This window comes from Thunnus maccoyii, chromosome 12, assembly GCF_910596095.1.
Source record: "Thunnus maccoyii chromosome 12, fThuMac1.1, whole genome shotgun sequence".
Taxonomy (NCBI): Eukaryota; Metazoa; Chordata; class Actinopteri; order Scombriformes; family Scombridae; genus Thunnus; species Thunnus maccoyii.
Genome location: NC_056544.1, coordinates 13,907,683 through 13,919,941, shown reverse-complemented (window position 1 = coordinate 13,919,941; position 12,259 = coordinate 13,907,683). Strand labels below are relative to the sequence as shown.

Here is a 12,259-nt window from a genome sequence, read left to right as displayed (position 1 = left end):
ATGTTACTTCAAAGTGGAAAATATTATGTAGCAGTGGTCAGGGAGTGAACTCCAGCATATAAACAGATGGCATGACTGGCCAATAAATCCAGTTAAAGATTAATATTGACCTAGTCCTAGCCAAGATGTGAACCTATGTGAGCTTTATACCTCACAAACAGGGATTGGATCATGACTCACTGGATATATCACACTAAAGTCTAGAAAGTATCACCTCCCCATATGAGAGGTGCTAAATAAAACAAATAGCATTGGAGGGCATGAGAGATAAGATAAGATAAGATAGAATTTTATTAATCCCAAAGGAAATTCTTGTGCCATAGGTCGCTCCAAAATTACAACATAAGAATAAAAACAATAGAGTAATAAATGTCAAGTGTATAAGGAGTAAATTCTAACACCGTTGACTAATAGAATAGCAATAAAAGTAAGATACATTTAGTAAAATAAATAAAGTAAAACAGAAAATATTGCACATGATATTGAAAAGTGATATTGGCAATTATATTGAAAAAATATTAAAAAGTAATATTGCACATGATATTGAAAAAGTAAAAGGATCTTGGACATACTATAAACGTATCTGCTGTTATTATGTGATACATGCCAAGAATGTCTCATGGTACTTCTGTCAGTAATATTTACATATTGTATCTCAGGAAATATGTAACAAGACATGATATTTTGGTGCATTTGCATCTCTTTTGATGTGATCACATACCATAAAAATTCATGCGTCTTGAAAAGCCTTGCAGAAGTTCAGAACATCAACTTAGAAATTGCTTGGTCATTGTGTAATCACACAGTTATTTTAACTTGTCGCCACAATGACAACGATGATATGACATTAAGAGGTTAGGTAAATTCTCAAATCCCCTAAGTAAAACAAGCGTGCTGTAACGTTGTAACATGTTGGTAATGTCTCATATGCAGGCGCATTCCCAATTCCATCTCTCATCACCCGGAGGGAACAAATGTCCTCTTTCAGCCATGTGATGTGATCTGATCGTAATTGCGGTCATAACTTGTTGCTCCATCGAAGTGACATCTTAAATCACCCTGGTGAAAATATCGTGGGTCAGAATTCAATATTGGTCGTAAAATCTAAATATAAGGCCCCCGAGACTAAGCTGTTTCGCAGAGCGCTGCGGTAGCTGTCTGGCAAGAACACACGCAGGGTAATAATAAGGCCTGAAAGCGGAGTCCTTGGAGGAGAGGAAGAGAGCTTCTGCTATTGAGATTATTAGTATAATATTTGTGAAATGGTATAATGGTGTTTAGAAAATCAAAGGCTGAGGAAGCTATTTGAAAGGAATTTTTGTATCCTGTACTATGTGTCCTTGTCATCCAGCATGCCAGTGTTTCAAATAGAGACCTGTAGGTTTTCCAGCCACTCGGCACTGTCTTTAATAACATAGCTCATAGCCACGGTCCCATCCAACAGCCTTCATTATGACTCAGTAATCATAGACTACATTTGTTTTTCTTTTCCTCTCCACTCTCTCTATCTCGCTCTTTATAGGCTTCTGTCTTTCTCCCCCTCTGTTTGTCTTCCTCCGAGCAAGACGAATCCAGTAGCGAGCAAGAGCCGCTAGTGGAGAAAGTGTTTGTTGACTTTTCGGCACAGACTGGTGCTCTGTAGGGGAGCAGTCTGTTATTTATGGCTCAGGGCCTTATGTGATTGGCTGAGGAGAGATATAATTATGTCTGGCGCTCAGCTTTGCTAGTTTTAGAATTACAATAGATGCCATGTTGAGTTCACTGGTTGCTAGGTTACTAAGTGGAGGGTCCTCTACTGTAAAGAAAATGTTTGTGATATTTTGTCTGGTGGTTTAACCTTTTTCCATACTTACCCTTGGTCCTAGTAAGTTCCCCCCAATGAAGTGAAGCTGCTTAACACTGGGCAATGTAATGAGTTGATACTGTGTGGGATTTTGTTCATATTAATCTCTTGATATAGCGTCAATGCCTTACAGCCAAGTGTTATAGGTGAATAAAATGAATAATGAATAGCTTTACCTGTACTGTAACATCTCAATGTGTTTCTGTGTAAACATCTTCTAATAGTCCCACTATTTTCTTTTATAGCAACAAATATAAACAAAGGCAAAAGGAAATTCAAATCTTAATATGTACATTTGAAGCGTTGTTAAAGGAAATTGTTATAAATGGTGTGTATTTCAGTATACAGTGTACAAATTGCAACAATTAATGTTTAGCAAAAAATTTGGATGATTGATGGCTAAACACAATTTAGTACAACCCACTCTGGTTCTTTATTTGTTGTTTATTATTAATAAACTACTTTTCCACTGGATGACTTAGCTATAGTCTGAATCAATCGGCAAGACAGGCACAAATTAAACACCATCAGACGACTATAATTTTATGTTTTGTCAATGTCACTTCAATAGCATCTAACAGTGAAGTTTCTTCACTGACTTCTTGACTGTATATCAAAGTGATTGCATTTTCTCAGCTCACATAAATGATCTTAAATGGTAGATAAGTATCTAAAAAACTGCTGGAATTTCCAGTGAACTGTACTATACATGGGGATGAGAAAGCTGGAGTCACAGGTTTTGATATAGAAGAGGCAAGATAAACAAGTCTCAACAGCTTTCTTAATGGTCCGTGAAGGTTTTGATTTACAGCCAAAGATTTAATAAAACACCTTTTTTTTTTAATAGAAATTATAATACGCAATTCCTGCAAAGGGAGTTTAATTGAATTAATAGTTGTCCATGACACAAGAGTCATGAATAATTCTCTTTATAAAAACAGTTACTAATGGATATTGCCGTAGTTGCCTTTATCTCCTCATTATGCGGGCTGGTCAAACAGAGACCCTGAATAGACTAATGGGATTATGTCAGTGTGAATAGGTCTTTTCTGGGGTTATTCCACACACTTCAGTAAAATTGCAGCCATGTATGTGTGTGTTCCCCATAGGATGGTGGGAGGTGAAGATGAGACTTCAGCGCTCCACCATAGATAATCCTATTGTGTATTCCATAGCATGGCTTATGTGATCACTGTCTTAAATAATACATGTGTAGTCATATCACTAGTAGAAAACACAGGGATGGGAAGGGAGTAGAGGCTCGATGAGTAATCCTCATCTAATCCATTTATTTTGAATACAGGGGCTGCCACGGTTAATAAATAGTGACGTGTCTATCATTTTCATGAGTGTTCAAAGTCGCAGTGCTGCCTTGTCCTGTTGCTTTTTACTTTTTTAGTGTTGTTTGTCTTTAAAGAAGACACATTAACACATTTAATTTTGCTTATTTTAATATGCTTTTTAAGCAAATGCCTTGTATATCAGGCTAATTTAATTAGTGTAATAAATATGTTTTCATTTACAGGTTTATTTATACCACACAAGTTGGGAAGTAATCAATTCATTTTTAAATCCCTAAAATAGAATGTGGTGTATTTTGTTGTCATGGAAGATGTGGCTACTCTTTCTCCCTGTCACATGAAAATCAGCCAGATCACGATGGAGAAGAAAATACACTTCTAGGTCGACAGCATCAAGTTTCAGTGCAGACCGGGGTTATTAAAGATTACATGACACAGTGTCAGGGCCTGGCTGAGTGGATAGTGTAAGTATAGACCCTCTGATTAGTCCTCTCTTCACACCTAATTACTGGTGTGATTTTATGACAAGCTGTTGTGATAGTGGGCAACGGACAGTCGTATTGAAGTCATTTACAGGGCCAAGCTGTCCATGTATTTACTGAAAGTGATGTAAAGATAAGATAGATGTAATAGTGTCCAAATGGGCAAATTACCTAAGCTTACAGTGTGAATAATTTCACACTGTGCAAGGATACAACTATTAGAACTGGATAATAATTAAAATGGCACCTCTATATAACAAATTTTGATTGTCACCTCACTCACTCTCTCCAGCTCCTTAGTGTAGATAGGAATGCGGTAGTGCCACTTGCAGACTGCAGTGTCCATGGAGCCCTAAAAAGGGAAGGAGTCTCACTCTGATTCCTGGCAGCTCGTGGAGGAGTGAAGGCTAAATTAGGCCTGGTTTCATTGACTTCCAATCCCCTGAGTCTCACCAGCCCTGCAGCCCAGAGGAGGGGAGGCCGGCTGGTGCTCAGGGCCTCTGATGCTTCCTCAGAACTACACCAGGCACTGCCTGGTAAGTTTAAGTGTCAGTTTTAGAGATGATGTGCCAAGAAAGCTTGATATTAGAGGTTACATCTCCTGATAATATTCTGAGTAAATGGAAAAGAGACAGTAGTCATATCAAAAGTTTTGTGATGTTTACCATTTTTCAATAAATCACCCTCCTTATCAACTTTAGTGATAGTATAATTAAACAAACACAATGATTATGTATTCTACTCTGTGGGTTTCTGTCCAAAAAAAACTGCTGTATTGCTTTATGGCAGTGGGTCCCAACCGGTTTGGCTTGTGACCCCTTAGGGCAGTGTCCACCTGTGTCCCCACAACACAAGCTATGGCCATCGTGTGAATACAGCTTATTAAGATTTTTTCCTCTGAAGGATTTTTAGAGACATGAGGCTGTAAAAAGAAAGAAAGAAAGAAAGAAAACTAAACAAAAATTAGAAAAAAGGTGTAGAAACAGAAAGAGTAACAGAAAGCACTTCTTTATGGTACTTTATGGTAGAAGACTGAAAGAGTTCTGCTAAACTTTCAGCACAAATTAAGCATTGACAGATTATACCCTTCAATTCCACCTTTGGCTAGGTATTGCCTGGCTTCACCTTAACTCTGGGGTACCCCATCAATCCTGAATTAATGTACCCTAACAGTTTGTTAGAACTACACAGGCCTATGTGTATAGATGTTCAGCTTTTAATTAAATTGCAAAATATTGTCAAATAGTGCACTAATTGATTCAATTTAACACAAAGAAAACTGGAGATGCATTTTCATTATTTTGTAATACATAATAAGTCACCAAAATGCCAGAAATAAGGTCTCTGAAACTGTCAAATTTGTCATGGAAAACCATAATATCCTTATTTTCCCTGAAAACCTTGTTATTGGTAGCCTCAAGTATGTACTGCAATAGCAAAATTAATTTTGCAACACGAAGTGACATGCAGTATCTTTCAAATATGTGGTCTCAAATTTGACACAATAACACTGACATGAGACACTAGTCAGCAACTGTCTGCCTTCCACTTGTCTCTGCTCTTTCCCCTTTGCTGTGCTGTCCAGTGTGATTGACCTAGTCTCTTTCTCTGTGCTGGCAGTCGGAGACAGGTGCTGAGTGCTGCTGAGTGTTGCTGTGTGTGTGTGGGCTCCAGGGGCCTGGTTCGACATTCCAGTGATAGTTTGATAGACAGGAAGGAGAGGAGGCCAAATGCCCACACCAACCTGACTGAAGAAGAACTGAGGGGGTAAGTTAAATCCTGTGATGATGTACCTGCCATGTGGGTATTGTGATAACATATTGCAAGTCCCCTTTCTTTTTTAAGTTTCTCAACAGCAACCTTTGCAACACCCCACTTCCTGATTTAGAAAGCTGTTTCACCGCTTATCTCGCTGGCTGCAAACTGCTCTAATGTCACAGGCACTTCCTCTTTTCACGCACTCTCAGGCTGCAAGCATGCGGACATGCCTGTGTGCGCATATATATTATAAACAAAGCGCATACAGTTGTGAAAATGGAGGGAAAGAGGAAGTTACAAAAAGGGGATGCAGAAAGAGGCGGGGAAAATAACAAGGTGACCATATTTGGCATCAGTAGATAATGCAAGCAGAAGATGCAAATTAGATAAGGAGTGGTTGTCATGGAGACTTGATGTTGCGCAGTGATGGTTCGCTGTAAACCTGACCACATTTGTGGTATGGCCGTTGCTAAGCAGAAGGTGCTATTATGAGTGAGCGAGAGAACGGAGTGAGAGAAGTAGAGGAAGAGAGAAAACAAGATGTTAGTTTATCCCGCAATGCATTGCGTCAGCATGACCTGTGTTGAAGTGGCTTCGTCTGTCCCAGTGGCACATCAGCACTAGACAGACACACAGGTAAGCTCACTTCTGTAAAGTCACTATCTGTAGGATTAAGAATTTGTAGATTGTTTTAAATTATTTAATTGTGAGATGGTTTATGGTGTTATTTGTGTTTAATTTTTGTTTTGTTGTTGTTTTTTATTTATTTATTAAGATTTTGTAGCTGTGTCATTGGTGGTAGTTTCCTCTCCCCGTAGAACTTATTTTCGATGATACTTTGCACGGAAGGAAAGTTTCTCTGTCACATGCGCAGTATTTTGCTCTTTATATAACAGTGTCCAACTTGTCTCCGTACTGTAAAGGATAGGTGATTCTCTGATTTTTAAGGGAAATTTATTTAATATTTGGCTGTTTGCAGCCGTATAACTGCAGGCTACATTTAGACAGAAGAATTGCTGGAAGCCCAAGTTAAAAGGCCTCTTTGCAAAGGGTGTTTCCATTCGTTTTCATTTTATCTCCAAGATAAGCTTCAAGCTTGAATGGTGCATACACACACACATACACACACACACATACACGGTGGTGTCAGATGAGGACAAGACAGTGTGCTATTTCCTCTCTCTGTATTTCAAACCTGACAGCTTGAATTGCACCTGCTTCCCCTCTACTGCGTCAAAGTGGAAAGAAGTAAAAAGAAAAACCACAAAGTATGCAGCAAAGAGACTGCTAAATTCACACTAGAAGGTGTTTTTTGTCAGCATTCACACATCTACAATTTGTCCCACTTTTTTTGTACGTTTTAGTAATGTCTAGCATATTTATAATGTTGCTGTGTATGCGGGGTACTCCTCACTCTATCCCAAAATAACATGCAATGCAACCAGGAACCATTTTAAGTGTAGAAATGATTTAAAAGCGTTATTTTGCTTCTTGATTCTGCAGCCACCAAAATAAATTATAGTTAAATGGCTGAGGTTGAATGCAACTCCCTGCTGTGGACCTTTCTGCAAGACTGTGTACTGTTGCAGTTGTTGCTGTGATGGTCTGTAATGGGAGTGTAATGTGTATTTGCGGCCTTAGTGATAGATGAGCTGTCAGAGTTTGGCACACAAAGGCTCTGGGACATTTCCTCAGTGGAGTGAGAGTTCACATCAGCCAGCCAGTGTCATTTACAGAGGGCTGGGAAATAGCAGAGCGCTGAGATGATAGGGAAGCCTTAAGGTGGAAAGTTACGTTCATCAGGGAGGAGGGGGAGAAAATAAGGGCGTGGGGAGGGTGGGGGGTGGGGGGCAAAGGTGAAGGGTTAGGATTTGATAGTTTGACAGAGTTAGAGGGGTCACTCATGCCAGGCCATGTTGACTTTGGGCTCATGTGACTGATGAAAATGGATGTTTGAGTGAGTTTCTAGAATATTCTGAGCTCTTTACTTTTTTTTTTTTTTACCTACTCTCTTAATAGAGCAGTCCAGCAGTTTATTACAATACTTTCATACATCTGAAGGACTTGAAAAAGACAGATAATAAAAAAAAGAATGATGCTTCATATGGATCAAGCTCCAAAGACTGCTGGAGGCCACAAAATCCCATGAAGGGTTACGATTACTTGATAGTAACATTAAAAGTTACTGCCTTAGACTTGACAAAGCTCCCTTCACGGCCTCAGAGGACATTATAAAACTGTCTTCACAGGCTGATAAGTTCTCACTATGACCAGTTAACTGATCTTGATGTGTAAAATCAGTGGAATTCCCCTTTAACTACACCACACCTCTTCCTGTTTTCAGTTGGTTAACATTAGTATGTGTGTGAACAGTTGCATGTTGATTCCTGTTGCTCTTTGCTCACACTTAAACAACTCTGGGGCCTCATTGATTTCCAAGAGAGAACAACGGTCACGTCATCGTCTTATCTGTGAGACACAAGACATGTAGGACAGAAAGTTAAAACATGTGGCTGATTTCACTTTAGATAAAGAAATATGAACTAGAAAAGGAGAAATAGGTCCCTGTTGTACATTTGATCAGATAGTATGCAGAATAAAACTTGAAAGTATTGCTTATAGAACCTAATGAGCAAACCATCTAGTAATGGCAAAGCTCATACTTTTAATTGAATGAGGCAAATATGGTCCTGCGGCTTGTGACAAATAGACAAGTGGTTGTGGTTCTCTTGGTGGAGAAATTCAGAGGAATTAAGATGTAGTCATAAGTGTGCGAAAGTGATGAAAAGACAGACTCAGGCAGCATTCAATGAATGAAAATGAATAGGAAATATGGACTAGCAGGACAGAGAAAAAAAAAAAAGAAAGAAACTCTGGCGTACACTCAGCTGCAGTAGAAGAGGGGAAATTCCACGTCAGTGTCTGAGTTTCGCAGAGAGCCCAGATCTTTGGAGGCATTGCTAATATGTCTCATATTAAGCCAGAGCAACATCAATCAACATGTTTCTTCATTATGGGTCAAGGAAATCTCCATTTGGAGGTTAGAGTGACCTACTGCTTCCATTGATCAGATATCAGACTGCTCTGCTAATCTGAAAGACACATATGTGCTCTAGCGGGCCTGTTTCCATGGTTGAAAATAGGTCTCCTTCCATCACTAATGAATGATGGTTGGAATTAGTTCAAGGCATGTACTTCGCTGTTATAGCTAATAATACCACTATATCTCTATCAAAATTTACTATGAATCATAGTACTATGATATCTTTCTTTTGTCTGACGTATAAAACATGCTCCCCTTTTTTCTCTGTGTGATTTCACATTCACATTGTGTCCGAATATTAGCTATGTAAAGGGTTAGCACTGCAGCTGGGGCTCTACCACAGATTGTCACTCGGGGTTTAAGGGACTGTTGTGTAAATTAGAGATGACTTATCACCAGCTTTGTATTAAACAGAGCTGTGCAGCAGTAGAAACTGGTCCAGATAGGGAGGGAAAAGGTGGAACAGAAAGAGAGCTGAGGCATGGCAGTTTTACATACGAGAAAGGCATTGGGTTTTGTTTTTGTTTTTTGCAGTATTATAAATACACATGCAAATAAACCAAAGAAAGACAGAGTTCTTAGATCTGTCTATGTCCAGGCTCATTTATCAGCATGCACATTAGACTATGGATGCAGATGTGTTTATCTCAGACAAACTGAATCGGCCTACAGTGTGTTGGATTTGCCTGGTTACGTATTTAAATGAAAAGACATTGCAAAGCTAATTTCCAATGTTTCAAAGAGTGAGAATGCACTTTCTCCTTGATCACAATCAAATGATGTGAGTCATAGACAAGATGCAGGATCAGTCACAAAACTTGGTGTCAGCACACAATTTAAAATCTGTAAGGATTCCTGCAGAGGCCAGGGCTACTATCTTCATGGCTACCGGATATTGCAGCATCAAATCCAAATCAAATTCTTGAAGGCTCCTTTAGCCTCTCTGGCATTCCCCTGGATGCAAGGTTTGTGGTGGCAGAAGCCTTGAGTCACCACAATACAGGAGAGTTGGCAGCAGCAGTTGCTTCAGTGCTGTCTCTGTTAGCCTTTTTATAATATGTTGCTGACCTGCAACCAAACTGCGCTGGTCTGCATCTTTGTGAATTCTCCTTTCTCGAGCATCCACAAGCTCTATGTTACTCTGAATGTATAACTAGGGTAGTCCAGTTTGATTTAGTGCAGTCCAGTGTGTCCTGCTTTTATGTGGGTGTGAGGCTGAGCTGAGGTGTCTGAGGGTTACATGCCACAGCAGAAATTTAGTATGAAAGAAGGAGAGGGGATCCGGACAGAAGCCAGACCTAATCTGCCACAACCTCCCAGTAATTTTTTCCATAATTCTTTACTCCACATCCCTTAATCTTTTCAGTCTTTCCAGCTGCTTTTTTCTCCTCTCTTTCTTCTTCCTCCTTACCTCCTCTCATCTCTTGTATCAGTAGTGTCTGTCTCACCCTTTCCTCCCTGGATTGTATTTAACATCCAATCTTTTATTTCTGATGCCGTCCCGCACTCTGCATAGTCTTTCTTTACTTTTGTGTTTATCTTGTCACTCATTTTCCTTCTTTCTCTCCTTCTTTATATTCTTGCTGTGTTTTCGAAATCCTTCCTCCCTCTCTCTTCCCTCTCTCCTTCCTCAGCCTGACTGGATAGGCAAGGGCAGTGTTTCTGTAACTGAGCCAGCACTTCCTGGTGTTGTTTTAGGGGGGGCGTGGCCAGCGTTCAGCGAAGAAGAGAGGGAGGGAGAGGGGACTGCAGGATCTGTATGCCCAGTGCAGGCAGTGTTCCCTCCTCCTCCTCCTCTTCCTCCTCCTCCTCCTCCTCCACAGCTGTTGCTACTGCCGCCCAGCGAACACCACTTTCCTCGGGCAGCAGACAGACAATCCAGAGGCTGGGGAGTCAGTAGAGACACAGCCCAGCTCGTCTCAGCACAGCTCAGCACAGCCCAGCTCAGCCACTTCAAGAGGCAGGGGAGGGGAGACACTAGCGCACACAGCCAGCGCTGCAACACGCACACAATCACACAGACAAACACTCCTCCTCTCTCGCTCTCCCTCTCTCTCTCACTCTGGTCGGCTTGGCTCCGCACAGCTCCTCTACTCATTCGCTGCTGATTCACTCGCTCACTCGCTTGCCTCTCTTCTGCCAGTCGCTCTGCCTTGCTGCGCTCTGCCTGCCTGCCTGAGAATGGTCCAGCCGGTGCCTGGGGGTCTGCTGTCGCAGCCTGTCTGAACGCATAAACACACAGAGTCAATCGACACGCGGAAGCACACACACACACAAACTGGAGAGCAATGTGAGAGGTAAGAGCTTGGTTCATAACCCTCCTCCCTGTCTCATTGGTTTATCTAGATCTTTCCTCCTGTGTGTGCTGCAGTCTTTACTTTCCAAAGTAAGCGCCTGTGCATTGGAGCATAGGTAGAGATATGGGGATTGTTTGCCTTAGTGTCTGCCGTGTGTGTGTGTGTGTTCAGTACGTGGGCCACAGGGTTAACATCTATTTGTTACGGCTTGTTTTATAGATATAGGCACACACACACATGCACGAACACACTCACCCAGTAAGACACATTCTTGGCTCAAAGCAGACAGTCACACAATAGCTACTTCCTGAGGGTAGCGCTAGTTAGCAAGAAAATTTTCTGCTGTGTGTGTGCGCGCGTGCGCGCGTGTGTGTGTGTGGAGGGCCGTGGTTGTTCCAGGAAGCAGTGGAGAGGATCAATAGATCGCCCACTCAGCTTTCATTCCCTCCGTCTGACTCAACATTGAACATGTTTGGAGATATCCTGCAGGGCTTGGTTAACAAGGAGAATGGTAAAATTTGATTCTCTTTTACCGCTTCTCTCCCTTGCTGCGTCAGCCTAAGGGGGAAGCATGGTTTTGCATGTGTGTGTGTCCTGTATGTGTGTTTCTACTTGTGTGTGCTGTGTAAGACAAACTCCCGCCCCGCTGCATGTAAATTATGTGTGACATGTGAAGCTGCTGCTACCTTATATGGTGAGCACTGTATTTCAGTACAGTAGAATCTTGCCAAACATTCCCGGGTCGCGGGAGGAGAGAGTGTGTGAGAGGGTGACTCTGTCTGTGGGAGTGTGTGCGTTAGTTTGTGTGTGTGACTAAGTGAGTGTTTGCATGCGTCTGACAGAGGGGGAGTTTCTGAAAGAGAGGAAAGAAAGTTGAAGAGAGAAGCAAAGAGAGGCAAGAACGAGACAGTGAGAGAGAGAGACCCAGCAAATGGAGGGATTTTACTTGTCGATGTTTAAACTGGACTGAAAGTAAGTAGTTCTGTACTTTATTAAGACTTTGGGACGTTACGTGAGATTGCCCGCAATGGTTTTCTGTCTCTCAGGAGTTAAGTTTGTCTGTGTGGATCATGCTAAGGTAAACAGACCGTTTTCTTATGTACGGTAGTATGCGGCGTGGTTTGTCAGACTCAAATACCATAATTTCACGTTTTTTGCGGACATTGGTAAAATACAGAATGGTAGGAGAAAGCCAGAGGATCTTAAGAGCTTTAAAGTTTAGTGATCCTCCCCTCTTCTCCACTTTTTGTCCGTCTCTTCACTACCTCTGCCCTCCCTCCCCCTCATGTCTCTGGGTTTCCTCTTGGTGGTGTGTCCGTGGTTGGGGCAATGATGAGGAATGTTGTTGTTGTGACTTAGAGGGATTCAGAGTGGCTCAGACAGTAGCGCACACACACACACACACACACACACACACACACACACACACACACACACATATACTGTATACAATAACAAGTATGTACACATATGCAAGCATGCGCAACACAGACAGATGTGTGGCAGATTACATTGTTGAGACTTTGGTAGCTCTG

At 41.4% G+C, this 12,259-nt stretch overlaps 1 protein-coding gene across 27 annotated transcripts in view; it reads left to right on the top strand.

The window, feature by feature from the left end:
• The window catches only part of LOC121908544 (muscleblind-like protein 1), a 53,528-nt gene that overhangs the window by 4,218 nt on the left and 37,051 nt on the right, over positions 1-12,259 (top strand). For 20 of the 27 annotated variants that reach the window (XM_042428653.1, XM_042428650.1, XM_042428647.1 and 17 more), the window contains exons 2-5: positions 3,493-3,608; positions 3,919-4,162; positions 5,247-5,393; positions 10,571-10,724. The gene's annotated coding sequence lies outside the window, so the exon portion shown is untranslated. Of the gene's footprint in view, positions 1-3,492; positions 3,609-3,918; positions 4,163-5,246; positions 5,394-5,859; positions 6,021-10,570; positions 10,725-11,134; positions 11,236-11,415; positions 11,697-12,259 lie in introns of those variants that run through there. The other 7 variants (XM_042428625.1, XM_042428627.1, XM_042428626.1 and 4 more) reach the window with 7 other exon arrangements.